Below are 9363 nucleotides of genomic sequence, written 5' to 3' on the forward strand. Positions count from 1 at the left end.
AGTAGGTCAGGTGATAGGATCTCTGTGTATTCTTCATTTGAACTCATTGACCTAAGCATGAAGTTCTGTTCAGGAAGTTTAATGTTTGAGGACTAGGATCACTGCTTAGTGACAGACCTAGGGTACTATGTCTCTGAAAATATCATTCTCTTTTATCCCACTTCTTTCCAGGAGGGAGTGCTCAGGTGCAATGGTGGTATTGTTGGAGGGTCTAGCCAATGGATGGAACTCTGCAGGTAGCAATGAAAAAGTTATTGGAGATGAAAATGGTACCCTGCTTGGGGGGACCAGATTCTGTCTTTCTGTGGTTGAAATACTATTTGCTAGTGCTATTTATCAGTGGGAATTAGAATTAATTTTAAGATCTTTCTAGTAAAAATGAAAGTTTTATAAATGTATATTTTATAATATATTATATTTAGTATAATAAATATATTTATACATAATATATAAGTGTATGTTTATAAATTATTTAATTTTATGAATTTATAAAATCTTGTTTCATTTCTAGTTAGAAAGATATTAAATGAATTCTAGTTCCCACATATATGTGTGTGTGATATGTTTGTGTGTGTGCATTTATGTGTTTATATATAATACATATTATATTATATACACAGGTATATATATGTAGCTACATGTAGATAGATAGATAAGGATATATCTTTCTTTATGATCACCATAAAGCCATCTGTTCACCTATCACTCGATTGTTAATTCTGAAGACTCCATTGACAGCTCAACTCCATGTATGAGATGTTCCTTCATCCCATTTTTTTACCAAAATCTGCCTAGAGAATCCTTTTAGAGGATAATACACCTTATTTTTTGCTTTGAGCAATTTTTATCCAAGGCTATGGCTGAAGAATAGGAAGAAACATTCTGCTGTCTGGAAGAATTCCACACAAAAGAATATGATGTGCATAGAAGGGGAGGTATTGCAGCGGTAAAATTCTGCTCCTTACACAAGAGTCTCCGGAGATGGCACCCTCAGGCCTGCCAATTGTTCTCTTCCTTTAATGAATAATCCTGCAGAGATCCAAAGTCTTTGGCGGATTGGACAAAGAACCACAATGTCTGAGTACGTTGCGACTCTTTCTGAGAATAGTGGAGTTCAAACTGTCATTTTTTCAGTCCACCATCATATTGCTGCTATTCTATTAATGGATCTTGGTTCTTCTATAGCACAAAATCCAACATAGGCTTTTAGATCTGATCTTTCAGCAGATTTAACATCATTGAATAGACACCCTTGATTTTCTTCTCTTGGGTTTCATCACAATATAGTCACCCAGTCTTTATCTTTCTATTGAACGTATCTTAATTTTTTTGTTTGTTTTAGGATTTTCTCAAAGCTTTATCTTAAGGTTTAAAACTTTTCTATTTTGCCTTTTATATAACAACTTTTTATATTTATTTTTATTTTCAAGTACTCAATGATCATTTAAATTTTCAATGTTCAGTATTATCAGTAACCAAATTTTGAATGTGGGTATCTGAATTAAGATGTTCAAAGTATAAAAAATACATTTCAGTTATTACAAGCAGCAAGAATATAATTACTTCATTAATCATTTATATTGATTATATGCTAAATTATATTTGGAATATTTTAATTTGTATATAATTATTATTATTGCTATTTGTTTCTTGGACTCATCTAGTAATTTTTAGGCTCTGCACTCGGGTCACTCCTTGAGGTCCTCAGAGGACTATATGCAGTGCTGGAGATCAAACTCGGATAAGATTAATGTAAAACAAGCACCTTACCACTGTACTATCTCTCTAGATCCCATATTTTATTATTTAAATAAATATTACTAAACCAATCTTAAATATATTTTGTATTTCCATACACATTGAAAGTACGCAGATGTGTATCTTCTTTTCAAATCTTGCCTTTAAACTTCACACAATAAAAGTATATTGAAAATTTTACATTTCTGGTAGATTATCTGATAAGCACTTCAAAACCAACATGACCAGATGAAAGATGAAATGTTTTTTCCTAAATTCAATTTTATCTTTGTGATTAATCCCGTCATACTCCTAATTTATGTTAGTCACCACACATCCTCCTTCTTCCAGAATCACAGAGAGGCAGCACATCTACTGGGAAGGTCTGGGACACAACTGCCAATCCTATGTGGGAGCATTTTCTACAATTTAAAACTTTTAGCTGGACATCTATTGTGAAAGAACTCAGTTCTGTGTTATAAAAGTCTTTAGTCCAAATTATGCTATTCCACTAACTGGTGGTCTCTCTCTCTCTCTCTCTCTCTATATATATATATATATATATATTTATATAATACATATGTATTATGTTGTTGATGTTTTGTTTTGGTGTCATACTCAGTGGTGCTCAGGACCAACTCCCCAACTCCTTGTCCCATGCTCATGGATCACTCCTGGCAGTGCCTGTGGACACTATGTGCAGTGCTTGTGGGGTCACTTTAGTGTTTAGAATACTTAGAAGTTTCCCTCTATAGATTATACCAAGTCATAGGTAATTTATTTAACAATAGGTAAAGGTAAAGGTAAAGGCCCTCCCGTTGATCGTCGATTTGCTCGAGCGGGCCCAGTAACGTCTCCATTGGAGACTTTGTTGTTACTGTGTCTGGCATATCGAATACTCTCGGTAGCTTGCCGGGCTCTCCGAGAGGGGCGGAGGAATCGAACTCGGGTCGGCCATGTTGGCCGCGTGTAAGGCGAACGCCCTACCCGCTGTGCTATCGCTCAGTTATAGAATCTTCCTAGGTATTGATGTTAATGTAATCTATCTCTAGATTCCTGTAACTTATATTACAAACAAGGCAAGTGTGTTAAACTCCAGACTATCTTTCTGGTCCTACCAACCAGATATTTTTTTAAACAACTATTGGTATAAGTGACATTGCTAGGTAACCAAGTATATCCTTCATCTCCTTTTTATCTTTTTAGCTTTGTTAATTTCTACTAGGATTAATAGTGATTAATTTCACTAATTTATTTCTATATTGTATAATTCTACTGGAGATTTTATTGAAGAAACTTTTAAGAATCTTTGGTATGATTTTTATTTGAACATTTATATTGGTCTCTTTGTTATAGTTTTCCCCTCTGCTAATATATGGTGTTTGTCTAGCCACATTGTCATCGTATTTCATTAGACTCAGAGGTCAGCAAATTTATCTTATAAAAGACCAGAATAGTAAGTGGCTAAGGCTTCCTATCATTTCTACACAATTCTGAAAATGTATTACAAAAGTAGTTGTAAATAACTAAAAATGAGCATAGCTGAATTTAATAAAATTTTATAAATATGAGCAGTGAACTATATTTGCCTGCAAAGCATAATTTTCTAATTTTTAGAGTATTTGAAATTTTAATTGTAATTATTTTAATACCATGTATGATAGCTGAAATCATCTTTCTTTTTTTTGTCAACTATTACATGTCTTGACAATGGATTCCTTTGTATGTCTTATTTTGTCTATCATATCTGTTTAATCAATATCAGATATGTTGAAAAGCAAAAGATAGTGAAGTAAATATTGTTTACTAAAACTATTTATAAAAGAAGACATTTTTTCTGTTAGGCCATAGTATGTAGAATTGATTCCGTTTGATGACTGTTTCAACTGGGAATCTTTTGTGGTATTTATTTATTTTGGGGAAAAGTCTTCAAGGTCTGCGAGTAGTTGGTTGCTTTACTTCTTCTGAGTTGGGTACAGAATGGTGCTTAAGGCTCTTTCTCAATGTTTCTTTTATACATTTAGCTTTCAACTATTTTGTTAGGATCTACACATCACAGAGTGTTGTGCTCTAGATTAGATTTGTAGTTCAGTATCTCAGTTTCTTGTTTAAAATGCTATCAATGATCATCTAACTGATTCAACAAATTTCACTTGATAGTAACTTAATTATCTTGATTTATTTTTCCTAGTAACTCCAAGAAATCAAAAATAAATCATAGATTTTCCTTTGATTTTGATCACTTGATCACTTGACATCCCATTATTCATCGATTTGCTAAAACTGGTACCAGTAACGTTTCCATTCGTCCCTGTTGAATGCTAGTGTAGCCCAATGGCGTCTGCTCGTTCTAGGAACACAAAGAGCCTCAAAACAATCCTTCAGGGTCTTGATGAAGAAGTCTGACCATCTCTTAGGTGGGTGGCCACATGATCTTTTGACCTCCCGTGGAATCCAGTCTGTAATGGCTCTAGTCCAGTGGTCATCTCCAAATCTCATTACATGTCCAGCCCATCTGATTTTTGATGTCTTGGCAAATGAGACAGCATCCCTGATTCTTGACCATCGATGGAGGTCAGAACTCCAGATCCTCTCTCTCATTTGAGTGATGTGTGATACTCCAAGCATAGCTCTTTCGATTCCTCTTCGGGAGAACTGAATAGTGTTCTCATTCTGTTTTTGTAGGGCCCAGATATCTGAGGTATATGTTAATACAGGAAGAACAGTGGAATCAAAGAGAAGTTCCCAGAACTGGAGTTTCTTTGTCCACTTAGCTATTTCTTCAATGCTCCTGAAGGTGTTCCAAGCTGCTCTCTTCCTCCTGCGCAACTCAGGTGCCAGGTCATTTGTCATGTTGACTTCTCAACCTAGGTACACATAATGGTTGCATTTAGAGATGTTTGTTCTGTTGAGAGTGAATGGAACATCAGGAAAAAGACATTCTATAAACATTGTCTTCGTGAGATTCTGCTGGAGTCCAACCTTTCTACACACATGGTAGAAGTAGGCCAGCATTTGTGCTGCTTGGCTAATGTTTGGTGTTATTAGAACAATGTCATCAGCAAAGCAGAGTTGGTGTAGTTACCTACCATCTATCTTCACTCCCATTCCTTCCCATTCTAGTCATCACATGACGTTCTTGGGCATCACACTGAATAGTTTTGGTGAAATGGTATCACCCTGCCGAACCCCTCTCGACATGGATGATCACTTTTTTGTAGAATGTTGAGATCCTGGTAGTGAATCCGTAATACAGCTCATGGGGGATCCTGATGTATTGAGTTTGAATGCCCTGTTTCACTAGGGCTTCGATGAGTGCTTCCATCTCAACAGAATCAAAGGCCTTCTTTAAATCAATGAACGTTAGATAGAGCAGCATCTTAAACTCCCAAGAAACCTCAATGACCTTGGTTATTGTGTGGATATGGTTGATTGTGCTGAATCCTTTGTAGAACCCAGCTTGCTCACATAGTTTTCCTTCATGTAGTGTTCTGCCAATCCTATTAAGGATGACTCAAGTGAACAGGTTGTAGATGACAGACAATAGGCAGATTGGGCGATAATTGCCAATGTCGTGTATGTCTCCCTTCTTGTACAGTAATATAGATCTGCTGGTTTTCCACTGGGATGGAACCTTGCATTCAGACAGGTAGCGTGTGAAGAGCCGAGCCAGTGTATTGATGAATACAGATGGCAGATTCTTCAGGTGTTCTGGGCTGACCTTGTCTGGACTGTGTGCTGTTAGCTCTTGACCGACGAAAAGTCATGTCGAATTTCAGAAGAGTGAACATTGGGAATGACATACTCATCCTGCAGAATTTGGTTGTGGGCAGGTGGACGTGACTATTGAAGAAATCCAAGTAGAAGTCATGAATAATCTCCATTTCCCTTCTGGAAGATGTGATAGATCCATCAGGATATCAGAGGGCAGTCATCTTGGTCTTGTAGTTGGCAAAGTACAGGTGGATGTTGCGAATGCTTTTTCTGGCTTCTGCCGCATCTGCCAGCACTGCTAATTATATTTGATTGTATAGAGGAGAAATGCTAATTCTTGGAAATTGTGCCTCCCTCTATAGAGTATATCAAGTCACTTGTATTTAATAATAGGTGGTGGAATCTTCCTAGGTATTGATGTCAACATAATCTATCTCTAGATACCTGAATTGATCATATTTTTTCCCAAATATTTTTGGGATATTTACTTTTCATGATTTTCCAAGTTTTTCTCACATTCTTGGGAATTTAGAATGATTACTCATATAATTGAACTTCCTTTTCTCCTAAAATTTCTTTACTAAATTTGACTCAACCATCCTTCTTTTAATATGTGTATTACTTACTATGTAGTCTCCAAATTATTAGAGTTTACTTTGCTAGTATGGGATCTTGTATATATTTTATAGAAGTTTATGCAATCCAATTTTGGTTTAAAGTTTGAGAAATGAGCTGGAATAGAATTGAATTTCTACTTTCAGGAAACTCTCAATTTAGATACTATGTCAGACAGAAAAACTCTTTATACAGAAACCTATGGGAAAAAATTCAATAATTGGAAGCTAACTGGTAAACTATATAGCACTTTAGCACTGTCCTTCCATTGTTCATCAATTTGCTCAAGCAGGCCCAGTAACATCTCCCTGGTGAGACTTCTTGTTGCTATTTTTGGCATATCAAATACGTCATGGGTAGCTTGCCAGGCTTTGCCATGTGGGTGGGATACTCTTGGTAGCTTGCTGGGTTCTCCGAGAGGGGCAGAGGAATCAAACCCAGGTCAGCTGCGTGCAAGGCAGATACCCTTCCTCCTGTGCTATTGCTCCAGCCCGGTAAACTATATATAGGTGGAAAAAAGATTCCAAAAGGTATTGAAATTTTTGATAATATTTTTAAAAGAATTTTTTCAATTAATGCTTTTCTAGATATCTAAGACAGGAAAGGACATTGACGACAATGAAGACACATGTTAGAAATGGGAGGGTTAGGGGCTGGAGTGATAGCACAACAGCTAGGACGTTTGCCTTGCATACGGCCAACCTGAGTTCAACTCCCTGCATTACATATGGTCCCGAGTGCCACCAGGAGTAATTCCTGAGTGCATGAACCAGGAGTAACCCCTGTGAATCTCTGGGTGTGACCCAAAAAGAAAAAAAAGAAAGAAAAAAAACCCAAAGAGTTAGTTACTTCATGCCCATATTTGCATAGATTCTAGCACTGGTGAAACATGGCAGCATGTAGGGGCAAGAGGTGAGGATGAAGAGGTGACTCAGGTCAGACCGTGAAAGTCATACTTGTCCTCTGAGCATTTTGGATTCTGTCCTGAGGTGATTAGGATTAATGGAAGGAATTTTGGATCCAGGAATCACAGGATCAGATTGACATTTTTTTCTAAAGTGCACTTTGGCTGAGTGAATGTAATGAGTCAAAGAAGCTTTAAAAGCAGTCTCTGCAGGCATGGTGCCTAAGGCCGCAGTTTGATAAGGGCCCTCAAATTGTTTGAGACACATGGGAGGAGAAATATTACCTTCATAATTGAAAAACTGCCAGGTAAAAATAAAAATTATTTTAATTTAATGCCTATCTACTATGGAATTATGTAACCACTTACCTATAGCTCAACTAAGCTCTAAAATAGTTTCATACAAATTAGGGAAATATGCTGAATAAGCTGAACTTGCAGAGTGCAATAATATAGCAACTTTAGTCTTCCTCTGTCCCTTCAAATATATTCTGTGGAGGTAGTTTCTCCTAGCTAAAATGTGAGGAAAGTTCCATGACTTCCCTCATCACTCTTGGGTAATTATCAGTCTTCTGGCCAGTTTAGTCACTAGAAGTCTTAGTTCAATGATTAGCATCCTCAGTCCCATTAATAGTCAAAACTACATATTTATCCTTGCTCTGGGATTTGATTGGGTCGTTAATTGGCACATAAATAGGGATTTAGTTGGCTTCTTCTGAATTCCTCTCTTTGGGAGTTTTAATTCTTTTTTTTTTCTTTCCACCACTTACTAACTGCCTCTAGATCTTCTAGATTTGATGCAGGGTAGAGGATGTTAGGAGAAAGGATGGTTAAATATGAAAACATACATGATGTTTTTGAGAGATGTAGGAAGTAAGTTAGTATGGAGCTGTGCAACTTGGACTTAATAAAGAATTAAAAAGAGAGTTCAGCTTTGCCTCTTGGACTTCTGATTTGTGTGGCATGCTCTAGTTATGCAACAGGACCAGACTGTGTTTATTCACTCAAGAAGCATTAACTGCTTACCTTATATTTAAAGCCAGATGAATAAAACATTTACAATCCTTGAAAAGCCAATTTGTTGGGAAGAGTAGCAAACAATTGACTATAAAATGTCAATCTCATCCTGTGATTCCTGGATCTAAAAACCCTTCCACTAATCTTAATCGCTTTGTGGATAAAACACAAATTGCTGAATGGTCAAGAATGCCCTTCATGGGCTGACCCAAGGCACCTCTCCAGAAATACTGTTTTAGGGAAATGGGTGGATGGGGATTTTGATCACATCCAACCGTGTTCATAGTTAGTTCATCATCCATTTCCTTATTATTTTTCCATCATGTGCTCCTGGAGTAAATGTTTATTACATGTCTTTCCTAATATTCAGGATACCAACTGTAACAAGGCATATGTCATTATGCCTTGGAGATTGTGCAATCACACATGTGCTGCCAATGTGACATGAGAACTAAGAAGAGGAAGTATGTGGAAATGTTGGCCAATTGTAATATGAGAGAGTTCACTGTGAAGAAGTGAAAATCGTCCTCTTTACGTAGATCTGAGGCTAAAGAAAGGGTTTGAAGTAACACAGAGTTTAGGAGTTTATCAGACGATGACGTGTAATTTGATAAGTCAGAACATGAACTCTTTGACTCACATTTCTGAAGGATGAATGGAAACCTAGAGAATAAAGAAGATAAAAACTGGAGGATGATGTCTAGGAGAACTGGGCTGAGGGACAGAGGCAGAAGCTGTGAGAGAGGAGAATTTTTGAGACCAAAGGAGAAGCATTTTTCAAAGAAGCACTTTTCAAAACACTCTTCAAAGGAGAAAGAATAAAATTGGTTCTGTGAATGCTGAGAAGTGTTGGATGGAGGAACCCGAAAAGTGGTTATAGGTCAAAGAGGACTGAATTTCTCCTAGCTTTTACTTCTACTGCATAACTTTTGACGCATTATCTACCTCTTTAGTAATGATTTGCACGTCATTCTAGTTGTTTCCTAGAGACCAGGATGCTGATTTTTATTCCAGTAGAGCCCTATTCATCATTTCTGCTGAAATACTATCAAAACAATGTGTCCAGAGACTCTTCTTCCCCTGTCTTTATTCTCAGCTTCCCTCTCCACATTATCTGAATCACTTAATTTCTGACTTCCTTTGAGTGTGTTGCCAGCTTTCCCTGTTCCCTTCTGTCACTCCCCACCCCCTCACACCACCTTTCCTCCAACTCAAAGCTCCTGGATTGCAGAGTAGCGCACAGATGTTTCCATCCTGAGAGTGCTTGCTGTTTCTCAGATGGTGTCACTGAGCAGATGTTCTGGTGTGTGCCTCCTACTTTCTCTGTTGTGTTTTCTATACAAACACCAGATTGCACTGCTGCTTCCTTCTTTCTG

The sequence above is a fragment of the Sorex fumeus genome, unplaced genomic scaffold (assembly GCF_029834395.1).
Source record: "Sorex fumeus unplaced genomic scaffold, SorFum_2.1 ptg000006l, whole genome shotgun sequence".
Lineage (NCBI taxonomy): Eukaryota > Metazoa > Chordata > Mammalia > Eulipotyphla > Soricidae > Sorex > Sorex fumeus.